Below are 19087 nucleotides of genomic sequence, written 5' to 3'. Positions count from 1 at the left end.
TTCGTGATTACGGTTTCCGTTGCAAAAACTGAATAGGTCCACTGTGCACCTACCTTCTGAAAATGAGGTTGCGGTACCAATACTTCCTTTTGGCTTCCGTTGTGTCTGCTTTCCACAGACACAGCTGCACTTCACATGTCCGTGTGTCACTGTGTACTTCCCTGACAGGACAAATAATGACGTCTTCTCTTAGACACTCCTTTAGGTTGAAACGTCCCCTTAGAAAAATTTATACAAGACTGTGCTTAACCTGACACACAATATTTTGTTAGCGCAACGCAATCTGACTTTCAATAATCCCTACAAAAGAATGGCTCTGACTAACATTAAACTATACCTTTCACAAATCACTTACCTCACAAAAATCTTCGCTGCTCAAGCTACTGCAATACAGCGAGCGCCACTACTGCCAGCTAAATAAAAGATTCAAACTATGGAAGGCACTAACTACTGATAGGGATAGTTAGCAAATAAAAGATATTAATAGAGAACAAACAATGTATTTACCTTGATATCATCATATATAAATATAGCAGTTCATGACAAATTTCAAAACTCCGCCATCTCTCTCCCCACATCCACCACTGCTGGCGGCTCACCTCCAACTGCGCAACGCTACGCGCTGTTCACAGCCAGCTGCCGCTGCCCAACACTACAATGGCAGACAACAATGCAAACTAAACACAGACTGCACACAGCACAGCCAGTGATTTTTATACCGAGCGCTACGTAACGTTGCCAATAAGAAAACATAAACAGCCTACTTACATAGCCCCCATTTTACAAATTTTTTTGGGCAGTGGCCAATAATGATTTGATAAAATTTTTCATAATTACAGTAAGAAAGATATCAAACGCACGCACTTCCTAATACAGAGTTGGTCAAAAGCTAAAATTTTCTCACAGTCCATAAAGACAGTCCAGATTGTTCATCACAGTAAAAATGCAGAGTTTTTCTCAAAGTCTGAGCAGTAAAAGAAAAGGCACACAGAAGTAGTGGATTTCCATGCAGTCTTGAAGAAGTAGTGTTGTCCTTCCAACGGAAAGACAGTGCTGACTCTTGACATGCATACAGGTAATGGGCCACAACAGAGCAAACCCACAGCAGAGTCATTCGAAGTTTTGAAGAATATTGGTAGGTAGGTCATCACAGAGCAGACCCACTGTAGTCCTGGTAGAGATTACGGTATTGGTGGGCCACCAGAGGTGCAGACCCACTGCAGTCCTTGTAGAAATAATGATATTGATGGATCATCAAAGATGTAGACCCACTGTAGTCCTTGTAGAGATAGCCAGCAGCCATCTGTTGTGACTGTGCAGGTGCACAATCACCATTGAAGAGTCTTGCAGATAATATAGCAAGTCCATAAACCACCACTTGTGCACTCACAAAGTTTTTGAAATTGTCCTTAGAACCAGCAATGCTGTTATCCAGTCCCTTGCTGAATTATTAACACACGTGCAAACACTAACAGTCCCTACTTCTCACATATTGTCCATATACTATGACCAACAGAAACGTGTGCAGCGAAATGTAACTAACAAGTTAATAATATCATGAACTGGTGACAATTACAATTTTATAACATAAGAATACAATAACAAAGGTACAAAATACATCATTAAAGAGCATAACAATACAGATAACATTTGTAGTAAAACAGGCTTTACAAAAGAATAGAAATGAACATATACATCAATGTTACAGGAATTATGAGATAAGTAGATACATAAAAGATCAGAATAACTTTTGGAACATCAACTTTACACATGAGCATTAAAACAAAACAGAATAAATAATGTCTAAGCATATTTACAAGGTAAATAACATATTATTAATGCCAATTATATTTGAGGATAACAGTATTGCTCATCATAGTGAATGTAGCTTAATATTAGAAGAAGAAAAAATCCTATGAAACTACACAGAGACAGGAAGAAAACAAATACACAAGGGTACACAAATATATAGTGGGATAATACAAAAGGAAAGGGCAGGGTTTGTTGTACTGCAGTATTTTGCAAACAAAACTTTCTTTACTTCTTGGAGATCTCCCTTCATTCATCATTATTCCCAAAAAGTCCTATCTATACCTGCTTTCTGTACTTTTCTCGTATAGCCTCTCAGTGCATTTCTTCAAATTCATCACAACTCATTCTCTTATAGGCTACCCCCTCTTAAGCTAACTTAAATCTACTGAGCTCAGATGCTAAACTAAGGGACGAGGCAATGCAGCATCACATAAAACAATTAATATAAACAGCAATGAAAAAAATGGAAAATCGCAAAGCAAGCTACAGTAAATCTAAATTACCAAGCAATTCAACATTACAACTAATATGAGGCAATGCGCAGCAAACAAAAAAATAAATCTGGCTTAGCAGAGTAACACAAATTAAAGTTCAGTAGCACTATGCCTGGCAAACAGCAGCTTATATCTAAACATGACATAGCTCAAGCAGAAAAAATAGTGCACTAAAGATAACAATGCAGATAAGGGAAATGTATAATCACATCTTAATGTCTAAGTAATTAAAGTGGTGCACCACAACAACTTATTGTAAAAGAAATATTACCATGTACTTGAAAAGAATATTATGTATGCAGTTACTGTTACTAGTCCCTTCTTATTGTTCTTTCCTTTCCAAGTGCTCCTTTTTTGAAGAATGTGGATCACAAAATTATTATTTAATAGATCTGTTGACAGAAAGTGTTCACATTAGCAAATGCATTTAATTTTATTTTATGAAACCAATGCTGCAACACAGCTGGAAACCAGATATTAAACAAAATGAGCAATATCTTAACTACAAAGACAATAGATGTAAAATGTTTCTAATCATTTCATTAGGCATTTTAGTAAATATCATAAATTACGAGCTCCACAGTATGCTTTCAACAAGGAAATGTCAATAGCGAGGACAATGGCCTCCCCTTTCTTTTTTTTCTACCTGTGCCGCTGAAAGGCTAATGGCTTTTTTTCGGGCGGCTGTCGCCCAGGTGGGTGCCCGCGATGCATTACGTGCTGGTGGTCACTTAACTTTCTTACGGAAATATTTACGACAGCAGTTTCCGCTATAGTGACAGTCTCACATAAAAATATTTCACAGGTCAAGAATTAGCGTTGCAAATCTGTAGAAAGAAAATCCTATAAATATAAGTGTCCAAATAAAATATTCATCAGCATTGTGATACAGTCACGCATTTACGCACATTTCATAACTCTTAAAGTACGATTCTTGGTTTCCAACATACTTCTTATTCCTCATATACGGTAGCATCATCTTATTGGTCATAAACATATCTCAACAGCATAGTACACATCGTCGTCGTAATAATAACATCATAACACCTCAGTCAAATCTCAAAAACGTCGTAGCTTTCTGTAATAATTTCAAAACCTAAAAAAAATTCTCTGCTCATTTCAATAGTGTCATCTACCTCAAACGTACTTTAAAATCATGCTCCCTTACCAAATATATCATTCAAAGCTCTCATAGTATCACAATGGTTCCAAAAAAATATGAACAGTTTACAAAGTACAGACAAAATACAGTTTCATAAGTGTGAAGTTACCCAACTGTGTATTGCGTAAACATGTGACACTGATGTAGTAAAAAAAATGTTTATCTCTCAGTTAAATGATCAGATAGCTGTGTAATTTGTGTGTTAGAGAAATATGGTACCGATGTGTAAAGTTGTATAAGCAAATACCATATTAGCTAGGGTTCCTTGTGGTTGCCACACACATGGTACACAAAGTAAGCGTGTACCCCCCTGAGGATTAATGTAATTATACCCTCAGGTGTTACAGATTACAGCAATGGAATGAAATGTATCATGGAAAAACTTCGTATCATTGAACTTCAAATATCTTTAAAAATAAATGTTTTAAGTACAAAATTAATCACTCAAATGCGTGTCCTGTAGCGCTAAATGTGCGTCTTGCTGTAAGATAATTCTGTGGAAGTGTCGTAATTATCGTCCTCCGAAAGCTAAGTTCTGCAGAAGTCAATGTACTTACCCCATCATAAACGAAAGTGAAATGCTTTGTGTATAGATATCGTAATTATTATGTACATTACTGTGATCAAGAAAATACTATACTGTAAAGTATTGTTGTGCTACGAAAAAGGCCCTCACATTGTAGCTTACTACTAAAACATGTTTTGCTTTCCAGAAGAATTCAGAAAAACTGTGTGGATATAAAACAGATACACCGCAAAAGCAACATTGTAAATTGTCACTCATTAGTAGCATCGTGATATAATCGTGTATCTGTCAAAGAAACCAAATGCTAAGTCATCATTAATTCCACAGAAAGTACTTTAAATCCAGAATGTATTTTCAAGTAAACCAAAATGTTGCATTAAAATCTCATTAGCAGTACTGGTAAATGTTCTAAGTATGTGAGCCTTATAGTCGTTACGTAATCGTGCAACTAACAAGCAAGAATGTACACACACAATAACACTGTGACGTCTGTTCACTATAACAATGCATTCGTCATTTCTGTTTCAATAAGTTCTCTTGTTTCTTGACTGGATATTTAACTTCAAACATTGTTGCATGTTAACAGATTCTAAGTCTGACAAGCATACTAGTAATGTAAAGTGAAAAGTTTTATGGCAATGACAAAGTTAAAAAGCAGATTATCTTTCAATAAACGGTTTTACATGTGAAATGTGGTGTAAACCTTTACTATTCCTAGTACGCAGAGTTTCAACTTCAACGCAATTATCATGTGGTATACGTCGGATTCTGTAAGGTCCATTGTAAACTAGAAAGAATTTGTGACTCAAGTGTTTCTTCTTATGTGACAATGAATGAGCTTTAATGAGAACTTTCTGACCGATATATAATTTCTTTGCATTTGCTTTACCGTGTAGTTCTCTCCTTTTGTCTGCTGCAGATTTTATATTTTTAAGAGCCAAATCAATTATGTCTTTGTGTCGAAGTTTACAAGTATTCGGGAAAGGTACAAGCTCTCTGATTCTGTTCGGTGGTTCTTCATTCTTCAGTACAAGAGTGGGTGGTAAAGCAGTGGAATCATGAGGCATTTCATTCAGCACATTTTGAAATAATTGTAGATATCTGTCCCAATGCTGATGCTTTCTGTGACAATAAAGTCTGCAAAGCTTATTGATTTCTTTCATAATCCGTTCAGACGGGTTGCAATGTGGTGAGTACAATGAAATAAAAACAGGTTTGATTTTATGATTCCGAAGCGTGCGTGACCGAACAGCAGATCTAAATTGCGGTCCGTTATCTGAAATGACTTTAGCAACGTGGCCAACTTCACGTAAGAAATTTTTAACAAAGGCGTTGGAGACAGATCGTCCAGTGGCTTTACGTAACGGAGTGAAAGAAACAAATTTTGAAGTAAGTTCAACAGCGACTAGAACGTACGAAAATCCATTGGATGTTCTGACAAGCGGTCCCAAGAGATCAACAGCAGCAAATTCTTTTAATTTAGAAGGAATAATAGGAAACAACGGAGCACGATGTGAGACAGTAGATGGTTTCGCCTTTTGACAAAGTTTACAAATAGACAAGACTCTTCGAATTCTTTTTTCCATATTGTTAAAATAACAAGTCGTTCGAAGAATATGATAACATTTTCGTGGACCAAAATGTGCGTAGCTGAAATGAATGTACCAAATGAGCTTATTAACAAAATCGTCAGGAATGCAAAGTACCCATTGCTTGTCATCAACAGTGCAGCATTTGAACAGTATGTTGTTTCTAACCAGATAATAATGCCGAATCTGTGTGTGTGTCTTTTCATGCCATTTGCTCTTGATGTCTTTCCAAATCGGATCTTTATCTTGTTCATGAGCGATGTCCTTTAAAGATGTGGTGATGAAGTTTTCAAAGGCGACTTTCTGAATGTAAAGAATACTGAAATTTTTCTCGAGGTTGCCTTCTGTGGTACTTTTCTCAAGCCCAGCCGGTGCGCGTGACAGTGCGTCCGCAACAATGTTCTCCTTGCCAGGAATGTAGACTATTGTGAAGCGGAATTCTTGCAGAAACAATGCCCAACGTTTTAACCTGTCATGATTTAATTTTGAAGACATAAGAAATTGCAATGCACGATGATCACTGTATACTTTTACGTGCTTACCAGAAAGAAAGAAACGGAATTTGTTAAATGCCCAAACGATAGCTAACGCTTCTAATTCAGTAACGGGATAATTTTTTTTCAGATTTTGTTAGCACTCGGCTAGCAAAAGCAATGGTTTTCTGAATGGTAGTGTCATTTTCTATGGCTTCTTGAAATAAATGGGCACCAAGACCGACTTTAGAAGAATCCGTGCTAAGGCAGAAATCTTGTGACAGATCTGGATGAGCTAAGATTGGCGCGTGAAGTAACGCTTCTTTCAAAGAATTGAATTCCAATTGTGCTTGTTCGTCCCAGTTCCAAATAGTATTTTTTCCAGTGAGAGAACAAAGTTTTGGTGTAACAAGAATTTGCATATTCAGAAAACGACGGTAAAAATTTACGAGACCTAGAAAACTGCGGACTTGTCTTTTTGTGGATGGAACTGGAATGGCTCTGTTTGCTTCTAACTTTTCAGGATCCGGCTGAATGCCTTCAGAAGAAATAATATGTCCCAAAAACTTCACCTTTGTCCTACCGAATTCAGACTTTTCAAAGTTAACTGTAATTCCAGATTCTGCAAAAATACGTAACAAACTGTTGAGGATGCGATTATGTAGTTCCCATGAAGCTTCTGCTATTAGAATATTGTCCACATATAAGGTGATGTGACGTTTTAAGAACTCAGGTAATATGGAATTTAGCCCGCGAATGAATGCTGCTGAAGAAATGTTCAAACCAAAGGGAAGTTTCCGAAACTGGTAACAAACGCCGAAACAAAGGAAAGCTGTGTGTTTTCTACATTCTGGATGAAGTTCGATCTGATAAAAGCTGGATCTGAGATCAATGGAAGACAACACTTTTACACCATTAAAATTTTGAAGAACTTCTTCCATCGTCTGCGGCCTGTCTGTTTCAGGAATAATGATAGTATTGATTTGTCTCGAATCTATGACAAGCCTGACCGATCCATTTTTCTTCTCAACAACATGTAATGGATTGTTGTATGAGCTTACTGCAGGCTCAATAATGCCCTCGTCAACCATAGATTGTATTTCTGTTCTAACACGGTCCCTATAATGTGCTGGAATTACGTATGGTCTAACACAAAATTTAGTATGCTCACGAACACGAAATTGGTATTGAAATCCCTTGATTGTTCCTGTTTTATGAGTAAAAACTGTGGAATGTTCTTGTAAAATCTCAAAAAGGTCCTGCCTATCAGTGTCATTACAATTCTCAATTGTTTGAATTTTATTCTGAATTAACTCATTAATTTCAAACATGCCGTCGATATCATCCCTGTCAGTTCTTGCAGAGTGATTGTTAGTGTCTAGTTCCGTAGAAAATTCCGAACTGTTGTCCAACAGAAGGTAAAGCCGATTGATTTCTTCGTCATGGTTTGAGAGCCAATCTTCAAATTTCCTTCTCTAAACTTATTTCAGCATCGTGAAAGTTTAAGATTGCTTTGAATTCATTCAAATAGTCTACTCCAAATATAATTTCCGTCGACAATAATGGAACAATAAGAAAGTTCGTAGAGAAGCTGTGGCTTTGACAAAAGAATTCTAAGTTGGTTTGTTGGCGTACATCTACACTTTTTCCAAAGATTGCACCTTGTAATTTAATCTTACGTAACGGAAGTGTGGGGCAATCGTTCGATTTGTTGCATTTGCTAAAGGCTGTTTCACTAATTACTGAAATGGGACTGCCAGAGTCAAGTACTGCCGTAAATTTTACGTCATTTACAGTAATGTGAATCACAGGATATGCAATGTTGTTAAGTTTTACGTCGTGTTCCTGGAGTAAGATGTCCCTAATGTCTTCCATTTTTACGTAATTACTAGCTACGGCAGCTGCGTCATCAGTTTCATAAGTACGTTTTGTTGCTGCCAGCGGTGTGAGTCATTGCCTATTGTCTCTTTGTTGGCGCGCGTCGTTATTGGGATTTGGAGACCTAACTTCTACAAATTCACCGTGACGAGAGGGCCCTGCTCTATTTTAATCCCGCCAGTTCTGATGAAAGTCAGGTCTGTCGTTACGATCATATCGTCTGTCGTCATGTCGGTAGATTCCATAGTTTCTTTCTTGTCGGTCACATGGTGGAGAATTTCTCCCTGAATCGTAACTGCGCGCTGGTCCGTTGCGTCTAAAGTTATTCTGTCTCCCTTGATAGTATTTATTTTGGTTCCCATATTGTCTGTTTCTCTTATTGTCTCTGTGATAGTCATTACCACGGAGAGGTGATCTTTCCCTGTAGTTATTACTACTCTGCCAACGGTTGTCATACGGGTGGTGTCTGTTTTGGTCACGATTTGTGTTGTGAGAATAGCCTTGTCGTGTCAAGTTATTACTTCTTTCATCGCGGAATTGCGACGGACGTGACCTGTAATTGTTGTGTTCCTGGTTTCGCGTTCCGCGATTGTCAGTGTCAATTTCTAATTCTTGTAAGAGTCCATGAAATGCTTCAATGTCGTCTTTGCAACGTCCTGCCAAAATAATATGTCGTAAATGTTCAGGCAGTTTGATTAAGCAAATGCGGATGAGTTCTGAGGGGCTGTATGGGTTTGAAAGATACTGATTCTTATGCAACATGTCTTCAAAATATTTCATAAGACTGGAAAATTCAGATTGTTCGAAACGTTTCATCATTATGATGCTATGTTTTACTCGGTCTTGTGTGGCTTGAGACCAATATGCTGAGAGGAAGGCATGGTAAAACTCTCCTTCACTGTGGCAATCGTGAATTACCGATCGCATTCTTACAGCTGGTTCATTCTCCAAGTAGCCACACATAAATTCTAATCTGTGTTCTAACGACCAGTTGGGAGGAAAAAATGCGAGAATTGATGGAGTCATGCTTGTGGATGAATGTCGTTGCCAGAATTCTTAAATGTTTTGAATTTCCGTGTAGTAATGAACAGCTTATAGTCAAAATCATCATGTCGGCGAGTCGCATATCGGTCATTGTTAGGTCGTGTCGGCCGTTCCATCTCAAAATTCGGTGCACATTGCCAATTTCTTTCATAACTTCCGAAATGCCCTGTGTTATTATTTTGTGGCTGTTCCGTATTTCTGTGTCCCTCTTCCCGTATTGGGGCGCAAGTATCCTCTGAAATACGTAATTCTTGTATTACCTGTGTCAGCTGATCTTGTACTTCCCGGATTTCTCTTTTGTACTGTGTATTGATTTGATTTTGATTCTGTTTGAATTTTCTAATTTGTTCATACTCTTCTGTGTGAGTGAAGGCTACAGGTCTTGTGTCATTCAGATCATCATCTACCTTTGTAGATAAGTTAGTGACCTTATTCGAAAGTTCGGCTACTTTCTCCGATAGTGAACACATTTCCTCAGTGTGTTTTTCTGAACCAAGTTTCAGAGTGTCCATTTGTGTTGAAATCGTATCTACTGTGTCCTTTAAGTTTTCTTGAGTTTTTGCAAGTTGCGTAACCAAATCGGTAGATGCAACTGAGTCAATTTTAGCTTGCAAGGTGTTGTGATTTTCATGAACAATAGTTTGCAGTTCTTTTATGGCTGCTTCATGATTTTGTAATTCATTTTCATGACGCGAAAAAATAGGTTGGAAATGCTCACAAATTTGTGTTTTTACGTCATTACAGACTTTTTGACATTTCGATTCGATGTTATGTAACTCAGTAGTTAAATCTTCACGTGTTTGTTCAAGCGTGGTGTGAAGATTTTGTTCCATTGCGTCTAACTGTAGCTGTGTTTGTCTCTGGTGTTGTTCCATTGTGTCTAACTTTTGAAGCTTTTGCTGTGTTTGTCTCTGATTTTGTTCCATTGTGTCTAACTTCTGAAGCTTTTGCTGTGTTTGTCCCATTTGTTGTATTAATTGTAATAACAATGCATTGGTGTCTGAAACATGTTCCTCAGTGCTTTTCGGCAGTGAATTTGCACTGGCAACATTCACATTTTGACAAGCGGAAAATGTGTCTTGACTCATTTGAGAAAACGGTGAGAACCCAAAACCTGAGTCTACAGTATTTGCAATATTGTGTTCTGTCATTCCTGATTCCCGAGGCGAGCTGTTGCCGACCGATCGATCGATAATGCTTCCCTGTTCACTACCTGTTTCACTGTCTACACCATTATTTGACGCCCGCTCCATTTCCCTATGCACAGTTACCAAATTACTACTTTGAACATTAGTAAATTCATTACTCGGCGGCGCTGATAAGCTACGCTCGTCGTCACTATTATTTCTCAGTTTACTTTGGAGCCTAGTGTTACGTTTTTCACACGCCATTATTGCCACAATATTTCACACGATAACACAGAAAAGCACAATTTGAAGAGCAAAAATAAGAGAACACATTAACATAGCACTGAAAAAATATCTAGTTAATTGCACGCGCTGCTGAGAAATACTTGGTGTAAAACTGCATGCATGCTACAACTGTTTTACTGTACCACAATGAAAGACTGCAACTACAAAGGAGATTCTCTCTACAATTATGCGCTAGCAATAAACAAAAGCTACACTAATTACACAAACTACAGGAAAAAATCAGAAGATTCCAGTGAGGTATCCTGGCAGGGTCGCCATATGAAACGTCCCCTTAGAAAAATTTATACAAGACTGTGCTTAACCTGACACACAATATTTTGTTAGCGCAACGCAATCTGACTTTCAATAATCCCTACAAAAGAATGGCCCTGACTAACATTAAACTATACCTTTCACAAATCACTTACCTCACAAAAATCTTCGCTGCTCAAGCTACTGCAATACAGTGAGCACCACTACTGCCAGCTAAATAAAAGATTCAAACTATGGAAGGCACTAACTACTGATAGGGATAGTTAGCAAATGAAAGATATTAATAGAGAACTAACAATGTATTTACCTTGATATCATCATATATAAATATAGCAGTTCATGACAAATTTCAAAACTCCGCCATCTCTCTCCCCACATCCACCACTGCTGGTGGCTCACCTCCAACTGCGCAACGCTACGCGCTGTTCACAGCCAGCTGCCGCTGCCCAATAAGAGCGTGAGCTTCTCCGTGTTCAGAAATCGTTAACACCTCTTGCATCCACACTTGTACTCATTTTCCCATTATCCCTCATCTTACTGGATAATGGTGAATTGTACAACACCGATACCTCGAGTTCATCCCTACCATTGGTAATCAGATCGATACGTACAGCCTTACTTTTGCCCGCACTCACTTCCACAGTTGTTATGTGGTAATGCCAAGCCACCTTTCCATCATCTCTGTCACGTGTAGCTCCGCAGGAAATACTTCTTCAGCTAGACGCAGCCCTGCCAGTAATTGTGGCGGTAAACTGCTTCTTGTAATGACTCTGCTACCACTCTCGCACCGTTGAATCTATCTACTGATGCCCCTAATATTCTGGATACTCTTATTTTGATGTCTAGTAAGCTCAACCGATTCTCCCAAATCACTGTTGACTGATTTCACTGTATCCCGGGTGTACTGAGTTAACTCCTTATTTAACTCATGCAAAATTTTGATGTTATTTAGAATGCCTCCTTCTACATTTGACAATTACGTAATACGCCACTCTACTCACTTTTGGCACTGTCTGCCATCAGTTGCATTCCCCCAATCGCGTCATTCATCTTCAGAATATCTCCCTTATCCGTCGTTTCAAACACTGTGTTCAATACTTTTCCTCCTGCGACCAGCCACCCTCTTCTCCTACGAACTCTCATCTATGCTACAATATCAGTTATTTCCGCCAGTTGAGCTCTCAGTTTGACATAATTACGATAGTCTCAATTCCTGGTATTTTCCCTGTACCTCTGTGAGGATTTTGTTCCTTTGCGATTCCCTCTGTAATTCTACAAATGCATCTTGCAACCTGTAGGCTTCATCGCTTATTTCCCACACATCGATAGTCAACGTCAGTGTCGATTGATGATTGGTTAACAGCAAAAAAAATGTTCAAATGTGTGTGAAATCTTATGGGACTTAACTGCTAAGGTCATCAGCCCCTAAGCTTACACATTACTTAACCTAAATTATCCTAAGGACAAACACACACACCCATGCCCGAGGGAGGACTCGAACCTCCGCTGGGACCAGCCTTAGACTGCTCGCATAAGTTAACAGCACATCCAGTTGTTTGGAAAACAAAATACCCGATTCTAACTTTTGAATGTGAACTGTATGCATCGCTCCTTCATCGATGACATTCAGCTGCTACACCAGGGCTACAACAACCCATCGGATTGTCCCTGGTGATCCGCCACCTGAGCAAGGTAACTTTCATTACTCAATCCGTCCCTCGAGGACGCTTATACAGATCGAAACAACCATGAAATAACTCGTATCTAACACAACTGTTACGAGCTATGGTAACTAATATAAATATAAAATCACGATACACTCAAGCAAGAATAGAAAAAAAATGACATATGCATTAAATAGATCTTAGAAATAACACAATTAAACCCAAATATTTCTAGTTGTAACGAGACCTCAGTGGGTGAGATACGCTATGCGCATATGCGCATGATGCTTCTTCATCTACATCTACACGATAATTCTGCCGTTCGCAATTAAGGGCATGTCAGAAGGTTCATTGAGCCATTTTCACACTATTTCTCTACTGTTCCACTGTCGAATAGTGCGCAGGAAAAACGATCACTTAAATCTTTCACTGCGAGCTCTCATTACTCTTGTTTTACTACGATGATCATTTCTCAACAACTGCATCAACAAAGTATTCCCACATTCGGGAAGGGGGGGGATGGAGGGGAGGGGGGGGAGGACAGAACGAAGACTGAAATTTCGTGAAAGATCTCGCCGCAATGAAAAATGCCTTTGTTTCTATGATTGACACTTCAAATGGCGAATCACATCCGTGATGTTCGCTGACATATTTCGCGACAATACTGCCCTTCTTTCAACTTTATCTATGTCCCACGACAACGCTGTCCGAGGTGGATCCCATTCCGCACAGCAGTACTCCAGAAGAGGACGGACAGGTGAAATGTAGGCAGTTTCTTTAGTAGACCTGTTGCATTTTCTAAGTGTTCTTCCATAAATCGCAGCCTTTAGTTTACTTTCCCCACTACGTTAAGTATGTGATCATTCCAATTTAAATTACTCATAACTGTAATCCCTAAGTACTTACAAGAATTCACAGCCTTTAGGTTTGTGTGATTTATAGTGAAACCGGAACTTGGCGGATTCCTTTCAGTATAAAACCGACTCAGGGATTAGTGGACACAGGGCTGTCGTAGCAAGATTGAATATTGTAACCCCCAAATCCTCGAAAAAACAAGCGAAAAATATACCTATTCAAAAAAGTAGATAAAAAGTCGCTTGACGCCTTCCTGAGAGACAATCCCCACTCATTCCAAATTAATAATATAAGTGTAGATCAGATGTGGCTTAAATTTACAGAATTAGTATCGGCAGCAATTGAGAGATTTATACCAAATAAACTAACAAACGACGGAGCTGATCCTCCTTGGTACACAAAACGGGTTAGAACACTGTTGCAGAAACAACGAAACAAACATGCCAAATTTAAACAGACGCAAAATCCCCAAGATTGGCGATCTTTTACAGAACCTCGAAATTTAGCGCGGACTTCAATGCGAGATGCTTATAACAGTTTCCACAACGAAACTTTGTCTCGAAACCTGGCAGAAAATCCAAAGCGATTCTGGTCGTACGTGAAATATGTTAGCGGCAAGAAACAATCAATGCCTTCTCTGCACGGTAGCAATGGAGATACCACCGAAGACAGTACTAAACACAGCCTTCCGAAATGCCGTCACAAAAGAAGACGAAGTAAATATTCCAGAATTCGAATCGAGAACAGCTGCCAACATGAGTAACGTAGAAGTAAATATCCTCGAAGTAGTGATGCAACTTAAATCACTCAACAAAAACAAGTCTTCTGGTCCAGACTGTATACCAATTAGGTTCCTTTCGGAGTACGCTGATGCATTAGTTCCGTACTTAATAATCATATACAACCGTTCGCTCGACGAAAGATTCGTACCCAAACACTGGAAAGTTGCACAGATCACACGAATATTCAAGAAAGGTAGTAGGAGTAATCCACTAAATTATAATCCACTAAATTACAGGCCCATATCGTTAACGTCGATATGCAGGAGGATTTTAGAACATGTATTCTGTTCGAACATAATGAATTACCTCGAAGGAAACGGTCTATTGACACACAGTCAACATGGGTTTAGAAAACATCGTTCTTGTGAAACACAACTAGCTTTTTATTCACATGAAGTGCTGAGTGCTACTGACAAGCGATTTCAGATCGATTCCGTATTCCTGGATTTGCGGAAGACTTTTGACACTGTGCCACACAAGCGGCTCGTAGTGAAATTGCGTGCTTATGGAATATCGTGTCACCTATGTGACTGGATCTGTGATTTCCTGTCAGAGAGATCGCAGTTCGATGTAATTGACGGAAAGTCATCGAGTAAAACAGAAGTGATTTCTGGCGTTCCCCAAGGTAGTGTTATAGGCCCTTTGCTGTCCCTTATCTATATAAACGATTTGGGAGACAATCTGAGCAGCCGTCTTCGGTTGTTTGCAAATGACGCTATCGTTTATCGACTATTAAAGTCATCAGAAGATCAAAACAAATGGCAAAACGATTTAGAAGACATAACGGAATGGTGCGAAAAGGGGCAGTTGACCTTAAATAACGAAAAGTGTGAGTTCATGCATATGAGTGCTAAAAGGAACGCGTTAAACTTCGGTTAAACGATAAAGCAGTCTAATCTAAAAACCGTAAATTCAACTAAATACCTAGGTATTACAATTACGAACAATTTAAATTGGAAGGAACACATAGAAAATGTTGTGGGGATGGATAACCAAAGACTGCGTTTTATTGGCAGGACACTTAGAAAATGTAACAGACCTATTAAGCAGACTGCCTACACTACGCTTGTCCGTCCTCTTTTAGAATACTGTTGCGCGTTGTGGGATCCTTACCAGATAGGACTGACTGAGTACATCGAAAAAGTTCAAAGAAAGGCAGCTCGTTTTGTATTATGGTGAAATATGGGAGAGAGTGTCACAGAAATGATACAGGATTTGGGATGGACATCATTAAAAGAAAGGCGTTTTTCGTTGCGACGGAATATTCTCACGAACTTGTAACCTCCCCACCGTAATTTAAAAGGAATAAATGAAATAAATGACAATACTTAATACAAATGGGAGCCGAGTGTTACCTCCCCACAAAAATTTGAAAGAAAGAAATATGACAATATTTAATTATGAATCCTAATGGACATTGCGCTAAGCGTAACCTGCCCACAATGAAATGTACTGACAATGGCAACAAAAATGTGAAATACGCAATCTGACTCGAATGTAAATCCTTCAAAAAAATTAAAGTCCATTCAGTGATAAGAAAATTCAATTAAACCGAAATATCGGTCTTTGGCCCTGTGTAAAACAATCAGAGTTAAAGTCTTACCTCAGAATAAATGGATGTCACATTTCTGCTCTTGTTGTTGCGCACCGCTTGGAGGAACTGCATTGCAAATAATAATATTCTCTTTTTTTGTGATTCTAGTGAAATTTTTCTTCAAAAGAAGTGGAATGAAATGGGAAGTGCATCGAAATCTTTAGTTCAATAAAAAATTAAATTTTTGAAAAAATGCTTTTGAAATAAAAATTATTATTAGGGGACTTGTTGGAGAATAATTACAATAAATAAAATTTTTCATTATCTAATGATTATATTAATTAACAGTATACCTTATTCACCATCTTGACCAGTGTTGCCGACCGCCTACATCACACAACCGCACTGGGCTGCTACTACTGACCGACCGCTCTGCATGACGACTATTAGCGTACTGCACGCGACGACTACTGACAGAGTACTGCTCTCAACTAGACAGAGCTACAGACTCGCAACGACTAACTGACCGACTCGCAACGACTACTGACAGACTGAGAACCGCTCGCAACACTCGCGCGGTTAAGCGCATACTCTCTGGTCACAGATGCTACAATGCCTCGCCATCGCTGCTATGTTACATACGTGTTTCATAACCCTCCACTGGGGGGGCAAAAATTTAGCAGCGATGGTGAGTCATTTGGACTTGCCAATCGCGGCAAAATTTTTTAATTAATTAATAAACTTCTACAATTTACAGAATAATTAGATGTAGTACATAAGGTAAATGTTGTGCACACGCACTAAGTACAAGATATATCAGACAAAGACAAAATGTGAGTACAAAACATAGTAACAAATCAGAAAAATGTATATACAAATTATTTGACAGAAAACAAAGTGCAGACGCACTGAAAAAATTCATTGGCATATTCAGAACAAATAAACAGACTGGCAAAAAATATTATGTTGACAAGTGACATGAGTGCACATGCACTGCAGTTGAGAACATATCAGTAATTGATGAAATGTATGTACAATTAGTAACAAATGGCATAAGTGCATTCGCATTAAAGTATTGAATATACAGAATAGTAGAAAACATATTGAAAAATGAGATAAGTGTACAGGCACTGAAGTTCAGTAGAAAACATATTAACACCTAACATAAGTGCACATGTACTGTAGTTCAGAACATATCATTAAAATAAAAATGTATATACAATATAAAAGACAAGAGTGTACATATACTGTACTTCAGAACAATCGAAAAAAATGTCTTTAGTATTTTCGCAATAAATAAACATAATGGCAAAAAAATCATGTCCAAAGTGCACACGCACTGAAGAAATGTCTTTAGCATTTTCACAACAAATAAACATAATGGCAAAACATCATGTCGACCAGTGCCACAAGTGTACTCGCACTGGAATTCAACAAATCGAAAAATGTATAACATATGAACATAAATGATGTTACCAAAAAAAATTTTTTTTTTTTTTTATGTGACAAGAATCAGGATAGGAAAGGGAAGGATTGCATCATGGTTGTAGCACTTTAGATTGCACACAGCTGCTCTGAAAGTCCATATCTTTCCACAGAAGTACAACACCAAGTGACACAACTTGAAGTTCTTTTCCCATCAGAATTTATCAGTGTAGCCAAGACACTGAATTGTCGTAGTAATATTCCATGTTTTCATTTTGGCAGTACATTAGGTACACCAAACAGTGGGACCATAATAATATCTTCATCGCTCACGGTGGTGGACAGCATGTCATGTCAACACCACGCTCTTACAAGGCACACCAACGTAGAATTATTGCAAAACCAAATATAGTGCTCCATGATCACTAGGATAAACAGGACAAATGGACATTGCAGTAATTCAGGGTAGTTAGCTTATGAGGTGAAGGACATCAAGTCACATAATATTGACAATTAGAGACTTAATTAGTTTGTGGCATTCATAGCCCAGTTATTGAACATTTCTGTACCAAGTATGTAGTATTACAGAAAAATGTTCATTAATTGTTTTACATGGAATCAGTAGCCTTCTTTTCCTGGTTACAAAGCATTATTAAATAATCGCATTCTTTTCAGTTACAGAGTGTAATTAAGAATCATTAACCTTCTCCTAATCACAGTTAATTAATCATTTGTCATTCCAATAATAATCATTAGTCTTTTCCTAATTACAGTTAATTAATCATTTGTCGTTAATTAATCATTTGTCTAATTACAGTTAATTAATCATTAGTTGTTAATTAATCATTTGTCATTCCAATAGTAAGAATTATTAGTCTTCTCCTAATTACAAAGCATTATTAAACAGTACCATAGTTAATTAATTATGTGTCATTCCAATCACTAGCTGGCATCATGGGTAATCATATTACAATAAACAGTGGCGGTCCTTGGCCAGTTACAAAGTATATTTAGTATGACAGAATAATGTTCATCAGAAGTCTTAGTTGAAAAGGAGAGTCAATTATTGGCCTAGCATTAACATAATACATTGAGTGATACAAATTATTGGCACTCATTGGCCATTAACCAAAACATGAAAACTCAACATGGGAAAAAAAGGGCTAATTAATGGCATAATTAATAACAATTCTTCAAGTGACATTAATTATTGGCACTCAGTGGCCAGCAAGTATTGAATAGAATCATCTTTCAGTATTATTCAGATTATTACGAAGTCATTATTAAAAATCAGTTAATTACAGTCATAGCATTAATAATCACAGGCATTATAAGTAGTCTCATTACAATAAACAGTGTTTCTCATTCAGTGGTATTCAGATCATTACAAAGTCATTATTAAAATCAGTTAATTAGTCATAGCATTAGTAATCATAGGCATTATAAGTAGTCTCATTACAATAAACAGTGGCAGTTATTAACTAGTGACAAAGCATTATTTTAAATATATACTTTTTTTTGTCTCATTAAGAAGTCATTACTCAAGTGACATACTATTCAGAGCTAATCAGTATTATTCAGAATTTTCTCAAACTGGTATCACTATTTGGGACTGGTAATACATTTTTTTTGTTAGCAATGCATTGCGTTGAGATCGATAATTAATTGCTGAGGCATAACACTATTTGCTTTTGACCTATTGCTGCAAATGAGGATAGGTAACGTCATTCGTCATGAGTCAGCTGTAGCAAGGTTATGCAACAAGGCAGTATATGTGATCACATTCATAAATGATAAACACAAATGGGTAAAAAATAAAAATGCAAGTACTAGAACAGGTATAATAAGTAACAGGTTTAGCAAGTATCATGAAAAGCTTCTCTTGAAAAAATACAAAATGGGTTATTAACCTGAAAGAAGAAACTCACACTATGCTGAAAAGTAGTGAACTTCGAATTAACAGGTAGTGAAATGTGTATAAAAATGTGTTCCATAGCTGTCCTTTCCAAAACTTTCTGTCATCCTACTATGCAATGTAACACCTGCTGTCAAAACAAACTGCAACAAATACTTAAATAACTACGTAGCATAAATACATAACTTCAACATTATCCTCGTCTGTAAAGAAAAAACTTCATTATCAATACCATCATAACTTCACTAT

The sequence above is a fragment of the Schistocerca piceifrons genome, chromosome 6 (genome assembly GCF_021461385.2).
Source record: "Schistocerca piceifrons isolate TAMUIC-IGC-003096 chromosome 6, iqSchPice1.1, whole genome shotgun sequence".
Taxonomy (NCBI): domain Eukaryota; kingdom Metazoa; phylum Arthropoda; class Insecta; order Orthoptera; family Acrididae; genus Schistocerca; species Schistocerca piceifrons.
The sequence above is the reverse complement of the archived record's forward strand: the minus strand, read 5'-3'. Positions refer to the sequence as shown.